Below are 16,441 nucleotides of genomic sequence, written 5' to 3' on the forward strand. Positions count from 1 at the left end.
CAACCTGTCACCTACATCTATAAATAAAGTTTTATCAGAACACAACTCCACACCACCCTTATCTCCTGTTGAGTCTGCTTCTGAGTCCTTGTTTTATTACCCCTAAGATTCACTTGGAAAAATCCCACCAGAGAGATTTAAATAGCTATGCAGTTGTCCCAGAGAGGCAACCCACAGAGATTTAAGAATTTGTTACCTTGTAATCTGGCAACTCACAGAAAAAGGTGTGCACCTATCCAGAAGAACATAGGACAAAAAGAAGATGGCTACTGTAGTGTGCAGGAGGCTGAGGCAAGAGAACCCTGAGTTCCAGGCCAGGCTGGACTTGCTCACATGCTACCACCTCTCAAAAAAAGGGGCAAAGGGACAGGAACTGCCAGCCTTACCCCTACACCTCAACAGATATTCTAGGTAAAATGTAGATTTAAAAAAACTTCATAAGAGAATATCTGATCTTGATTTGGGAGATGAATTTATAAATGAAACCTATATTGAGTGAACAGTGTTAAGTCGCAGTGAATACTTCTGCAGTTCAAATTCAACAGGTGAAGAGTTAGTGGTCAGAATAGTCTGGGGGACTACTGAGAATTCCTACAGTTCACAAGAAGAACCCAGCAAGAGAGAAAAGAAACGCAAGAGCCAAGAAACAAGATGCTTGGACTCACTGACAAGGCACACAAATCATCTGGGCTTTTCCCACGAGGAGAGCATGAAATGGTGTTTTAACCTGTGTGTTCCATCCCATGCTCATGTCATGGGAAAAATAAAATGTAAACTGTAATGATAGCAAACATCGTCTTTTAGATGGTCTGTAATGGGACCACGTGGCGTCCAAAGAGGTCCACCGTGCATGAGCTGATGTTAACTCCCAGACCATATTTATTTGGGCTACTATCCGTCATTGGCCCAGGAGAGAACTAAACAGACAGAGTTTAAGAAAACGGCCCAAGATTGTCAGCTCAGAGCATCAGTGCTGGGCAAGGCAGGGCCACTGTTGACCACACTCAGGGTGGCCCTGGGCCACCCAGTTCCATCTGAGTGTAAAATGTCTACAACACAAAAGAAGATGAATTTTTATCAAATACAAGGAGAAAGACAGGCATGGAAGATGCCCAGAGAACAGAAGGGGAAACTAAGCAATGAAAACCTTTGCCAAGGTGGCCGGGGAGGTCCTCGAAGAGGACAAAGAGGGAACACTGGAAGAAGAAAATTAAATGAATGGGAGCGGGAAGAGGAGCAGGAGGAGGAGCAGGAGGAGGAGGAGGAGCAGGAGGAGCAGGAGCAGCAGGAGGAGGAGCAGGAGCAGGAGGAGGAGGAGGAGCAGGAGGAGGAGCAGCAGCAGCAGCAGGAGGAGGAGGAGGAGGAGCAGGAGCAGGAGGAGGAGCAGCAGGAGCAGGAGGAGGAGGAGGAGGAGCAGGAGGAGGAGGAGGAGGAGCAGGAGGAGGAATAGGAGGAGGAGGAGGAGCAGCAGCAGCAGGAGGAGGAGCGGGAGGAAGAGCAGGAGGAGGAAGGAGAAATGGGAAGGCAGGGGTAAATCTAAAGAGAAAAAGAGGAAGAGATAAAAGCCAGTAGCTACTCAGTTGGAGTGAGCTTTCGGGTGGTTGAGGAGAGGTCCTGCCTGTGGAGCATTTGTCTCCCAAGCATGAAGGCCTACGTTCAATCCAGAACCCATGTTAAAGGCCAGGTGTGGTGTACACGCTCAGCATCACAGCACTGGGGAGCAAAATAGGAAGATCTCTGGGGCTCCCTGGCCACCCAGAGTCTATGTGGCCAGTGCTTAGCTAGCTCTAGGCCAGTGAGAGAGAGACCAAGTTTCAATACAGAGGGGTTGGGGTCAGGTAGGAGAATGACATCCAAGGTGGTCCTCAGGCCTCTGCACATATGGACACACAGATGCATTCACACAAACATGAATACGTACATGTAAACACATAGAACAAGAAAATGTAATAAAAAATTTTGATTTGTTTTGTTTTGTTTTGGAGACAGGGTTTCTCTGCATAGCCCTGGCTGTCCTGGAACTCACTTTGTAGACCAGGCTGGCCTGGAACTCAGAAATCCGCTGGCCTCTGCCTCCTGAGTGCTAGGATTAAGGGTGTGGGTCACCACGCCCAGCCATAATCAAAATTTTTATGTGTGCCCCTGATTTACTGGGGGAGATGTGTGTCATGGCACATGCACAGGGGTCAGAGGACAAGTTGGTTCCCAGGATCATGGAAGGTTGCCAGGCTTGTGTGGCGAGCATCTTTAGGGCAAAGGTGACACTAAGACAGGCTTTCCTGAGTGCCGGTACTTCAGAGAGTGTCTTAGTTTGTTGTATCAGTTCTACTGGACAGAAGAATGCTTAAGAGGCTTTAATTAATGTGCATAATAAAAACAATCTTTAAAAATGAGTGTAATAGAAATTGAGAGTAGCTGGGCAGTGGTGACAACACACACCTTTGATCCCACAGCTGATGAGGCAGAGGCAGAGGCAGGCAGATCTCTGAGTTCAAGGCCAGCCTGGTCTACAGAGAGCTTCAAGATACCCATCGCCATGCAGAGAAAGCCTGTCTTGAAACACACACACACACACATACAAAGAAGGAGGAGGAGGAGAAGAAGAAAATGAAAGAAAAAATTTGAGGGTATTAATAGTGGTTTTGTGTTTATCAAAGGTTTTTTTTCCCCTGATAAGAAACAAACACCCAGCTTACAGGTTGAATAAGGCTCAGATTCATACAGACATAAAGCCCAAGTTCTCTCAGTCCTGTCTCTCAGCAGAGAGGAACCCTCCATCAGTGGACACTGGCTGGCTCTCCTGGAAGACAACTGTCAGTACATGTCATATGCAGATCTCAGGCAGAGGACAACAGTCTGTATGTGTCATATGCAGATCCCATGCAGAGGACAACTGTCTGTATGTGTCATATGTAGATCCCGTGTAGAGGACAACTGTTTGTACATGTCATATGCAAATCCCATGCAGAGGACAATGGCCTGTACATGTCATATGCAGATCCAACACAAAGGACAATGGTCTGTATGTGTTATATGAAGATCCCATGCAGAAACAATGTTCTACTCTCTTCTCATTCCCTGAAACACCAGGATAGAGGGAGAAACTTTTCAGAGCTAAGGAATGGGGGCTCTTCTGCTCTGAGGTCCCTGGGTATCCCCACAGGATCAAGAGCAAAACCTCAGGGTCCTTGTGGGAAGCCAGAGAAATTCTTCTCAGCACGTACTGAGAGGGAAGCAAGACCCCTCACTGCATCTTTCATGTTCTGAAAGCCAAGAGCTGGACATGACCTGAGAGAGAAGGGTGGCGCTAAGTCTCAGGCCAGACATGTGAACACGAGACAGAGTATACCATGAACGACAAAAGACAGGCCTGTATGACAGTGTGTCAGAAGCCTAAGGTTGAAGGTAAACAGCTGCAACCCTGCAAAGCACAACATTTCAATAGCTCCCAAAGATTGAAAATACGACGGTATTCAGACATCAGCACAGGCAAAGCAAGGACAGATGACAGGTCAGGGCGCCGACAACACCAGAGCAGAATGGAGAGGGGGTGGGATTGGTGTGTGGGTGGCACTTACATGTGTGCTTTTATTTATCATTCTGAAATATCCACTTCAGGTAACTTCAGGGTTGCTGAAGCTGAGTGGCGGATATGTGGTTAGCTATGAGCTCTGAGGCAGTGGGACCCCACTAACTGAAGAGGCACCCACCCTGAAGAGGCAGTGTGCATGTCTTGTAGACTCTTGAACATTCCAAGCACTATGTGAAGACAGTCTCGTGGCAGAGGCTCCGCGGTGGTAACTGCTGCTGTCCACAGAAGATGTCCCCAAGTCTTCCTTACCTTAACCTCTAAAATGAGCAACAGTCACCAACCCACAGGGCACAGCAGCACTGAACGAGATGCCATCAAAGGCTTCGCCAGTGCCAAGGTCACAGTAATTGCTCCACAGCCTCCACCACTGTCGGCACCTATAGCTCAGATGCTGAATGGGAACAGAAGTGAGCACCGGTTTCTAGCATGGGTCTCTAACACCGGCGAGTGAGTGCTGTGACACTTCCTCCGTGCCTTGGTTCCTTAGAACGAGTGGACTTGCCTTTGCAGAGTGTTCTAGCTGTAAACCACAAAGGGAATAGCCTCTGTCACACAAGGTCACACATATACAGTGACCTCTTCTCTGTGCTTTCTCTTCCAGATTCTTATTCCATTTGCTCTGCACAACAGGTCACAGAATCAAGTCAGCTTCTTACATGATTTCTTTTTAAAGATGACTTTAAACAGGTTTACATTTTTAAAAAAATTTTTTTTTCAGGTAGGCAAAATTTATTAGTGCTTATTTCAGATCTCTGGGTGTAAATTACAAAAATCATGGTGAATATCAGAGCCTTATTAATGTAATATGTTTTGCCTCAAAATGAAATCATTCACTAAGGAACGAGTGCTTTCCACAGCAGATACCAAGCCAAGGGTACACTGAGTTTCAACATCGCCTGCTCTTTATGAAATATGCATAACTTCTCTGGGTAAATATGCCTTCTAAAAGGCAACTTTGTAGCCCTGGCTAATTATGCAAGTTATAAATGCATTGCCTAGAATTTAAATAAATATGTGAGCACAAGAATACATATTTGCTTTGGCCGCTACTGCCTTTCTCTCTGCTCCTCCTCGGGGCTCGGATCAACATTTCGCGTGCATTAGCATTCCTTTAGAGCTGCGGTTGCCAGCAGCCGTCTTGTACATTGTGTGAAGAGCGGTGACTGCTTAGGCAGAGGAACACTTAGCGATATGACACAGATAAACCTCAGAAGTAGAAATGAGGACAGTCTTTGCTAACTCAGAGCTTTGCAAAGGTTGAATTCATGCCCTCTGGAGCCTCAGTCTCCAGACTAAAAATCACCCACTGATTAGACCATATAAATACTAGATGGTCTCTAGTATTTAAATGGCAGGGGGTAACTCAGGATTATCATTGGGCAGGAATTCAGTCTCCTCTGATATTTAGATAAGATGTCTTTCTGATCTGACATGTCTTGATTAGGTTTTCTATGAGTGCTGCTGAGGCGTGACAGGACCGTGGTGGGCATTGTCATCTTTATCTGCAGAGGGGAAATTGAATGGAGAAAGGAAAGGCTATGTGACTTGTCTGTTCAGACAACCACCGAGAATAAAGTCCAACTGTGGAACTCCAAAGCCTACACTGCTCTCTCCATCCCAGGCTGGGTCTGTTGAACAGAGACTGAAAGCAGACAGAAAAGAAAGATTTCTGCCTATAGATTAAATACATGGCAGGTCCAGGTCCAAGCCTTAAACAGACAGACAGCCCTTCCAAATGAGCAATGAGACTTGACCAGAGCATTACAAACAACTCATTCATTGAGAACAACTTCAAATGCTTAGCTACTTTTGGAAAACAATGTCTTTTTGTTGTTGTTTTATTTTTGAGACAGGGTCTTTTTGTGTAGTCCTGGCTAACCTGGAACTACTTCTGTAGACCAGGCTGTCTTTGAACTCGCAGAGATCCTCCTGCCTCTGCCTTTTAAGTGCTGAGATTATAGGCATGGGCCTCCACCACCTAGCTAAAACAATGTTATTTAAAAGTACCACTGAGCTGGCAGGAAATCTCAGAGGTCTCAAAGGGAGAGGGACAAGAAATGTGGAGGCTGCTGGCCCCTGAGTTATTGACAAGACCCAAAGCCCTTGGACAGGCTGCATCACTGAATACAAACCATACCCAGCCGTCTGCACACCCTACCTCTCTGGTTTTAACAGTGTGGAGCCTAGAAAAGAAAGTAAAATAACCCGAACGAACAGAAGATGCAAAGACTAAAAGGAACCACCCTGTGTAAGGCGTAAATGCGTCCTCAGGGAAAGGTGGGAAATTGGTCTGACTACACTCAGAGAAAAAAGAACCATCCCTCAGAAAATTCCCTAACTGCAAGTTAGGTCCTGAATCCAGCATCAGATAGCCATGTGGCCTTGGATATCTTCAGGTGGTCCCTGCAGTGTCCCTGCAGTGCTGCTCTGGCGCATGCAATGGCAAAAGGGTGGAAAGTGAGGACCTTGTGACCTCCACACAAGCATCACGGCACCCATTCATTCACTCTCGATGACTTATTTATATGGTGGATGGAGAGGACTCTTGAAAGTACGTTCTCTCCCTCTCTCTCTCTCTCTCTCTCTCTCACACACACACACACACACACACACACACTCACGCACACACACACACACACACACGCACGCACACACAACATATAAATACATAAATAAATGTAATTTTTAAAATTAAAGTTGGGATAGACTGTGATTTCTGGTATTTCCAGCTTTCTCTTTCTTCCTTCCTTCCTTTCTTCACTGACTCCCTCTCCTCCCATCTGCTAAGGTGTAACAGTGGTTTCCAACATCCCCCTCCTATCTCAGACACTGCTGTGAGCATCAGTCAGACAACAGTAGTAGCAGATCACGCATGTGTCATTCATTCGAAGAATCTGAGAGCAAAGGTCAAAAGTCAACAAGCCAGGCAGGCGCTCACACGTGCAGCATTTAAGTGCATCTGACCTTTGTTCTCAGACTATGCAGACATTTCCTAAGTTAAAGAACCTAGGAAAACACAGCCTCACTCTTGACTGCTTAGCTTCAGTGGGAGTGCACAAGGTCCTGAGTGCAATAATAGTCTTCAAGCCAGGCATGGTGGTCGCGCCTGGCATCCCCCACCCCCACACTTCTGAGGAAGAAGCAGGAGGATCAGGGGTTCAAGGTCATGATCAACTATGCAGGCCAACCTTGGTGGCCTAAAACCACACCTCAAAACGACAACACAATCTTCAACATTCATGCCCTGTACAGATCTTTTAATGTCAGTATAGTTATTATTTTTTTCTATTATTCTCTTTTGTGTATTATGTTTATACTTGAAAAATCATGACTGTTCGACAATAAAAACACTACTAAAATATGCATGTATTTTGGAAAGAGGAAACATTTTCTTTCATAGGACTACAATTGACTGTGTGCATTTAAAACTTGATTTGGGGGGCTCGGGGTGTAGCCCAATGAGACAGCATGACTTACTGCACTGGAGGCCTAGAGTTCAAATCCCCAGCACAAAGAGATTTTTAAAAAAAGGAAAACCCTAATTTTGAAAAGTGACCCATAGTATTAAAAAATTCTCAGGGAGTCCATGAGACAAAAGTGCACAAGAATCCAGAAGACCCACAATTAAACAACTCAGATTCAATAGTCACAGGGCAGAAATCAGCTAAAGGCTCAGAACGGAAAAAAAAAAAAAAAAAGAGTGACTAGGGGCTCAAGAGATGGCTCAGTGGTTAAGAGCACTGGATGCTTTTCCAGGGGACCCAGGTTCAAGTCCCAGCACCCATATGGCAGCTCACAAGTGGCTGTACCTCCAGTTCAAGGGAATCTGACGCCCTCTTCAGGTCCTTGAGGGCACTGCATACACATGGTGCACAGACATATAGGAAAAAAATACATGTGTGAAATAGAAAAATGAAAAGAAAACTTAAGAAGTAAAGAATTTCTTTAATATTCATACAAGGGCATGATCTAACAGTGAAACACAACTCTCAGAAACAAGTGCAGAGAAAAGCCCTACGAATAATATACTCAGTGTGGCTCCATTCAGAACACACCAGAGAGAGAGACTCAGATACACACAGCCCAGCACGAGGAGAGGCACAGCCAGGAGGATCATAGCTAATAAAGAAAAATACAGGTATAGCAGTACACAGTTGCTCATTCCTGTGACCCCGTATTCTGGAAAGCTGAGGCAGGAGGATTACAAATTTAGACCCAGCTTGGACTGCTTGGGCAGGCGCTATCTCAGAAACAACATAACAGCAGTAACAACGTTTGGAACATTTCTGACACGAGGTGGGAAGGCTGAAAAGAAGCCTGTTTGCTTAGTGGCAAGGAGAGAGCACAAAGGACAGAATGGAAGATAACTCAGAAGTCGGAAACCAGAACCCTGCTTCTGTGTTCACTGAAGGCCTCAGCAGCCGGAGGGAAGAGGAGGCTAGTTCTCTGGACAATAGGAAGAGACACTAATTAATCTAGTCAGCATCCTGGAAATGGTAATGAGGCACTGGGGACAGCTCTGAGGAGGCAGAGGCTAGGAAGGCCTGGGGGCATCAGCTTGCATCTTGAGGCAGCTCAGACATGCTCACTGTCCCGGGGTCTGTGGATCTGACCGCTCACTGACCCAGGGTCTGTGGATCTGACTGTTCACTGTCCCGGGGTCTGTGGATCTGACTACTGGTCTGAACGCCAGGGATTTGGACAGGAACTATGGTGCCGAATGCATCTACTTTTTCCTTGGCTAGTGGAATATTTAAAATGGAACATACAACATGCTTCCACACTAACGAACTGTGACCTGCCTAAGGAGCATGAAGAACAAACACCGGGGCCCGTCTGAAACTAAGATCAAGATGAACCTTCAAAGGCTCAGAGAGGAGGCGCATAGGCGAGCTGAGCAGAGGAACAGTTAGGGACACCAATACACAAACACTGTCACATGGCTCAGATGTTAAAACATCTACGTGGCTGTAATGCCCTAGTCACCGGCACAAGGTTTTACCGTCCCTGTGGAGCATGGGCCTGTGACGTCAAGAAACACTTCAGTTTGTTAAATGTGTGCATTTCTGATCTCCAACTGCTCTGTCACCGCTTTGCAAGAAGAGCCTTGTCAAATGTTTCACCTCTTACCAATACTAGATATATTCAGTGAGTCTTTAAAAAAAATGTGATCATTTATGACTAACATGTAAGACACACTAGTAAGATGTCTAGAGAATTCGGAGACTAAGACACAGCTTTCAGTAAAATGAGAATCTCTATGACTAAATACTCATTTTGCAAGTATGTATTAGCTGAGCTTGCAATGATGAATAAAGCAGTCCCTGGAAAGAGCCTGACCTGCCTACATCCCCCCTCTCCATCCACTGGCTACACCCCTTCCTCTCCATCCACTGGCTACACCCCTTCCTCTCCATCCACTGGCTACACCCCTTCCTCTCCATCCACTGGCTACACCCCTTCCTCTCCATCCACTGGCTACACCCCTTCCTCTCCATCCACTGGCTACACCCCTTCCTCTCCATCCACTGGCTACATCTCCCCCTCCATCCATTGGCTACACCCCTTCCTCTCCATCCACTGGCTACATCCCCCTCTCTCCATCCACTGACTACATCCCCCTCTCTCCATCCACTGGCTACATCTCCCCCTCCATCCACTGGCTACATGCCCCCCCCCCCGCCCCAGTCTATCCACTGTAAAAGTAGAGGGGACCTTAGCAGCACTAGCAAGACCTAACCCACAATAGGGGGGTAGCCTATTAACTGAAGGTTTTGTGTGACGACACAAAGCAGCTAGTCCCAGCCAAGACCACTGACATGAAGTTCTATGTCGTCTTCCTCTGTGCCCTCCTCTCTATAAACCCCAGGTCCTAATCAATTCCTGGCTCTGGCCTCTGCCTCAGACGCAAGGTCTTCAGTGCCAGCCAGGAACCAGGGCAATCTTCCTATGGAGTTTTGCGCCGACCGAGGCTATACGCCCCCAGCTCGCTGACAGCCGCGCCTCACTGGGCCAGGGCTGATGGTGCTGAGGCATTATTAAGGCATCAAGCTCCAGGAGGAACGGAACAGTTTGAAGTTGTCAACAACAACAACAACAAAAACTGGTTCTTTACTTTTGCAAACATACTAAATAAAACAGCTCAGGCCCTGAAGACATGATTTAATTTCCTTAGCCCAAATAATTACAGCTAATAAATAATAATTAAAAGATACTAAGGTGGGAGCTGGGAAGAGTGTTCAGCAGTTAAGAGAGTCTCTTCCAGAGGACACGGGTTCAATTCCCAGCACCCACTGGTCAGTTCATACCTGCCTGTAACTCTAGTCCCGTGATTTCTGACACCCTCACACAGACAGACATGCAGGCAAAACACTAAAGAACATAAAATAAAAATAAAGCATTAAAGATAGTACAGTGTCTTTGGACTTTCTTTTGGCCGGCCAAAAGCACGGCTAACATTTCAGGCTGAACGGAATTTCTAAACTACAGGGAAGCCATCTGGCTGCCTCTGAGACATAGAGACCGACTAGTGAAGCCTTCAAATCCTTCCGTAAAATAGATCTGATTGTTATTTTTTGTCTCACAGCCACTTAATGGTTACTGTTCAGTGTCTCAAAGGCTTTTGTCTGGATACCGTCCCGGCAGATGTTTCTACAAATGATTCAACAACAAGGAAAGAAAACAGAGAGGAAAAGCTGTTAAGCTAACACTTTCACTGGAAGTGCTTCATATACCACGTCAAGGAGAAGCAACGGGGGTGTGGGTAGGGGGATGTCTGCAGGGCTCTCCATGGTGAGGACCAAAGGCGGGAAGTAAGACAAACCCTACCACACTCCTAGGAGAAGACTGGCCTGTTCTCAGACACAGGAACGAACAGCTACTAGACTGCTTTCAGCTCCTTTTAGCAACAAACGAAACTACCAACCAATGGAAGTCCTAGTTTCTAAAGTAGCCAGCACGGGAACTAACTCTTTCCAGGAATCACACCCATCATCTAACTTCCATGGGTGACATCCAGCCACTTGGCTGGTCCCTGAAGCCGAGATTCTCTAACGCTCTAGCTAAGCGGCACAGACCACTCTACCAGCCTGTCACCACACGGGAAAAGCTGTCTTTTTAGCTCCCATACTGAGTGACTGCTCCACCGTCCTTTGACACTGTTGCTTTAGGAGACAAGGCCTCTCTGTAGCCCAGAACTCCTGGAACACCCCGTGCCTTAGATTCACAAGTACAGCAAAACCGGCGAGCACCCTGTACCCAGCTACTTTCTGCTTTATAATACTGTGCTTTGGCACAGCTGAGGTGTGTGTGTGTGTGTGTGTGTGTGTGTGTGTGTGTGTGTGTGTGTTATGGTACTATGTGCTGTATATGTGACTCTCCTCTAAGTTAAATGTGAAATTCCAGCTGCGTTCAGAGTAAGGACAGTAAGACCCTAAGCAGAACATCTGGGGAAAGCTCCGGTTTGGCTTCATTTTTATGGGGCCTGACAAAACTGAGAGGGACCCTTCCCCAGTGCCTCCCCAGAGGTCCAGAGTGCTGCTCCTCCATAAGAGGCAGCCATGTGACTTTCTGTGGCAACCCAGGAACACCCACCTAAAGCTCTACTGAGAAACACGAACTGAGAAAAGCACTTGGCTATGAAGATCTTTCCCCTTAGCTACCAGAACAACAGCATAATATCACCATATACCAATGGCCACAAGACCACACACACCACATACCAACAGGCATAAGACCACAGTACCACATACCAACAGCATAAGACCACACATACCACATACCAACAGGCACAAGACCACACATACCACATACCAACAGCCAAAAGACCACACATACCATATACTAACACCCATAAGACCACAGAACCATATACCAACAGTCATAAGACCACATATACCACATACCAACAGTCATAAGACCACAGTACTACATACCAACACCCATAAGACCACAGTACCATATACCAACACCCATAAGAGCATAGTACCATATGCCAACAGCCATAAGAGCACAGTACCATATGCCAATACCCATAAGACCACAGTACCATATACCAACAATCATAAGACCACAGTACCACATACCAACACCCATAAGAGCACAGTACCATATGCCAACAGCCATAAGAGCACAGTACCATATGCCAACAGCCATAAGAGCACAGTACCATATGCCAACAGCCATAAGAGCACAGTACCATATGCCAACAGCCATAAGAGCACAGTACCATATGCCAACAGCCATAAGAGCACAGTATTTCAGATAAGCAACTGAAGACTCCTAAAAAGAAACCTCCACAATCCACCTGCTTTCTACCAATCTAGTTTCAAGGTAGATATTGTTACAATTAGAAGGAAAGTTAGAAACTATATACTTCCTCCTGGCATGACATCTTTTTCTTCACAGGACCTCTTCAACCAAAGCTGACAGTCAAAACCAAGAAACAAAAGGAGACCACTCACATGGAAAGAATAAACACACCAGGTGTGGGGCACACACCTGTAATACCAGCAACCAGAATATGCCAGCAAGAGGGTCAAGAGTTTGAGGCCAACCTCAGCTATATATCAAGTTTAAGGACAGCCTGGTCTACATAAAACTATCTCTTAAAAAAAAACTACTAAAAAAGAGTAAAGAAAGTCTTTCTAATTGAAATCTGGTAGATTTTAAATCCCAAAGAATAAGAAGCAATGAGGAACGTGGGTGAGACCATGCTAATAAGGCCAATACAACTGTGGTGTTTTGAATAGGAATGGCCCCATACACTCCTGTGTGAACGCCTGGCCCATAGTGAGTAGCACAATTACTAGGTAGGGCCTTGCTGGAGTAGGTGTGATCTTGTTGGAGGAAGTGTGTCACTTTGGGGGTGGGCTTTGAGGTCTTATAAACTCAAGTCTGGCCAGTGTGTCTTGCTGCCTGCAGATCAAAATGCAGACCTCTCAGCTTCCTCTACAGCACCATGTCTGCTACACGCTGCCATGTTTCCAGCCATGACCATGCACTGAACCTCTAACGCTGCAAGCAGCCCCAGTTAAATGTTTTCCTTATAAGAGCTGCTGTGGTCGTGGTGTCTCTTCATGGCAATAAAACCCAAAAGAAGACCCAGCCCCCTTGGCTGCTTGGCTCTTTCCTTTGGAGGGCCATGTTAGAGGATAAACTTTAGGTCCATCGTTTAATAAGAGATGGTGTATCAGCTACTCAGCTATTACAGCTCCATGCAAGGCGGATGAAGTGCGCACCTTCTGTGCACAGACAGCAAGACTCCCGAGAACTCATAACTTCCTGAGAGAAAGCTAATTAACTTGCTTTGTGGGTGGCTGTCCTGAGGTTCCACGTGAGGCCACACTGCTGTGGGGCCCTGTGCTTCATTATGTAGAGGACTGACTCCGAGGAATGCCATGGAGTTTTGGCACGGCAGTGGGGAAGCAGTGCTGGTCCCAGTGCCACATGTGGTGGCTTGTCACTCTCTATAGCCACCGATGTTTACTTAAAGGAGGCCTGAGAACTAAGATGTCGCCACGTTCCTAAGGGAGGCGTGAGGGGCATCATCTGCTTGTTTAAAGTGGGTATGGGGCTCGTTGAGAACAGTCATTTAGAAAATCAATTTGCCAGGAAATAGAAGATGTTATAATTTGTACGTAAGTATAAATTTCAAATCTGAGATGTAGTAATAACAGGAATCAAAGAAACCTGTCTTTTAAATTATGTTACTAAGAATCATATACCTGTTACTAAGACCAATATATTTGCTGAAAGTAACTTAGCAGCTACAACATATACTCTTCGATCCTTTCTTTAAGAGTATCCAAGTGTTCTTCAAGAATGATAGACAAGAGGTTTGATTGTAGAGTTCAGAAGACTACATTGTTAATAAGAAGGTAAGACGTCCTCTTCTCTAATTGCCTCTTAATCTGTCTCATATCCTGCAGCTAACAGAAGCACAGGGACAGAAACGGTGTCATCAGTTTCTTTTGACAGTGACTAGCACACGACCCGACGAAATCCTGGAATTTTCATTTCTAACTTTACATACAGAGAATCTGTTGTCACTTTACATTAAGGGAAACATTATTTTATATTTATTTCTTAAGTCAGTAGACATGTGAGTTTCCACACGTGAGTACAGTTCCCACAGAGGCCAGAAGAGGGCGTCAGGTCCCCAGGAGCTGGAATGATAGGCAGTTGTGAGTCTCTGGATGAGACCGGACCTCAGGTCCTCTGAAGAGCAGCGCCTGCTCTAACCCACTGAACCATCTCTCTAGCTACAAGAGAAATGTGTTTCTCTGTCTCGGGGCAAAGGTTTATATAATGAGACTTTAATGATAAATTTGCCATGGAATTTTGTTCTAAAGTATTCATAGCATTCTTAATGATCTCATTTTCTTATGAAACAACCAGTGCCTAAAATAATTAAAAGCTGCACTGACAAATGACTTCAAGTCATTGTTTACGGGTTGTGTGAATAAATGCTTCCTTGGAATTCAAAAGGGATAAAAGGCTAGAAACTTCCCCTTTCTTCCTCCCAGAGATGTTTTTAGCACCAAAATGTTAAGATGGCCTGCACACATCTATCATCAGCACAGTGAAAGGGAAAAAGACAAAATAGTAAAACCGAGTTTTGGTTTCATGTTTAGCCGAAGCAAGCAGACTATAAAACCCTAAGAGTCCTGGCTGGAATCCTCTCTGTCCACCTTCCCTAGCCAGCTTCCTCCAGGGCAAGTCCCTTGAAGGCCAAGCGCAAGAACCTCCTCGGGCATCCTTTTCATCTGCCTCTGAAGGCTCCGGCACTCCTCTCTGTAGGGAGTATCCAGTCCCTGTGGTTAAACAAGAAGTCAGTCCTGAGAAGCTGGGGCAGCTGAAACACTAAGGCTTATGGGAAGAGACCCAAGTGAAAAAGGAAAGAATTACTAACATCAAGGAAAATAACACACACACAAAGAAATGCAGGCAGAGCAAGCCACAGTGAAAACATTAAAGTAGGCTTAATTACATACTGACAATCCTTTTTTTTTTTTCTCTTTCTTTCTTTTTTTTTTTTTTTTTTTGAGACAGGGTTTCTCTGTGTAGCCCTGGCTGTCCTGGAACTTGCTCTGTAGACCAGGCTGGACTCGAACTCAGAGATCCACTTGCCTCTGCCTCCAGAAGGCAGGGATCAAAGGTACGTGCCACCACTAACCAACTTTAACAATTTTTTTTAAAGTTGTGGTATAAGTATGTGGAAAATATGGGACCACATTTTAACAGTCCAAAAGTCCTCAATCATTATTTGTTTATTTTTTAGCCAACGTCAAAATGGAATTAATCATAAACTTAAAGTTTAGGCACATTACTTTAAAATTTACCAATAATGGCAGAAAAAACAGCTAAGGTATTTCAAAATGATGGTCTCTGAGAAACAGATCTAGGGACGTAGAACCTTTTGGTACTATTTAATATTTAAAATGTGTACATTTCTTATAGCAGCACACTTTTAAATGGTTTTGCTGGCATATATTAATTATACATAATAATAATGGCTTACATTATATTTTCACACACGTACATAATGTATTTTTATATTCACGTAGGCATTCCATTTATTACCCTTTCCAAACTCCTTCTTCTTCCAAACCAGGACCCCTTCTGCTTTCATCTTTTGAGTCTCTGTGTGTGTGTGTGTGTGTGTCTGTCTGTCTGTCTGTCTGTCTGTCTATCTGTGAGACCCAATGAGTTTCATTAGAGATTTGTTTATCAGCACACAGGTAAGGGTTTGCTTACATAAAAGAAAATTTCTAAAGTGTAAAAAGTAAAAGCCTTCTACACAACACAGAGCAGTAGTAATCTAAAAGGAAAACAGAGAATGAAACAGAGGCTGTTTAAAAGTAAGTTTGATCGACGTCTAGTAACCCTACAGGACCCATGAAGAGCCAGGCACAGTAGAGACTACTGTAACCCAGTACTCGCAGGCAAAGGCCAGCAGGTCACTAGTTTGAGGCCCGTCTGGGTTACTTTTGAGTTTTGAGACCAGCTTGGGTTATATATCAAGAAAGAAAAGAAAAGAAAATTCATCAAAAATAATATTTAAAGACGTATTCCCCAGAATGGAAGAGCATGAGTTCCTGACTAATAAAGAGTCAAACAAGAGACAGCTTATACCCATACCAGAGTTCATCAGCATATAATTTAAAAACTTCCAACAAGAGAAAGAGAAGAGGCACAGCTCTTAAAGCTGCTGGAAAATTAAAGCCCAAGTCACATGCAGTGGAAGAAACAGCCGTGTGGGAAAAGTGCCTGTCCCATGGGTGTAAGGACCTGGGTTTGTGCCTCTGGGACACTCAGAAAGCTGAGTGCAGAGGGGCACATCTGGATCCCAGCACTTCTGCAGGAGGACGGGAGGCAGAGTCCAGAGACTCGCTAGAGGCTCATGGGACAGCTAGTGTGATACAACACACTGCCTCAAACAGGGTGGAAGGCAAGCCCCAACATTCGAGGTTGTCCTCTGATCTCTCCACATACGCATATATGCAGTAACATGCATGCACCCGCACACATTCACAGAGACACGGGTGAACATAAAGGTGAGAAACCAAGTTCTTACGAGAGATTCAGGAGTCAGATGGCACCTATTCTCACTGGCAACACGAGCGGACAGAAGGCAGCAAGGCAGGCTGCCTTCAGAATCCCAAAAGAAAAGTATCAGTCAGCCTATTAATATTAATTTTAATATTTAATATTAACATTGAAGGTGAAGTAAAACACCAGGTACCACCCAAAATGAGCTTCCTTTCCCTGCTTCAAGAATCTTTTGGAAGAAGGTATGTGTACCAACTGGTTTTGTGTCAACATGACACAGGCTGGAGTTATCACAGA

General features: G+C 45.2%; 1 protein-coding gene across 3 annotated transcripts in view; it reads right to left on the minus strand.

Annotated features, from left to right (window-relative positions):
* Slc41a2 (solute carrier family 41, member 2) overlaps nt 1-16,441 on the minus strand; it is a 107,190-nt gene that overhangs the window by 6,961 nt on the left and 83,788 nt on the right. The window lies entirely within an intron of this gene.

The sequence above is a fragment of the Mus musculus genome, chromosome 10 (genome assembly GCF_000001635.26).
Source record: "Mus musculus strain C57BL/6J chromosome 10, GRCm38.p6 C57BL/6J".
NCBI lineage: Eukaryota > Metazoa > Chordata > Mammalia > Rodentia > Muridae > Mus > Mus musculus.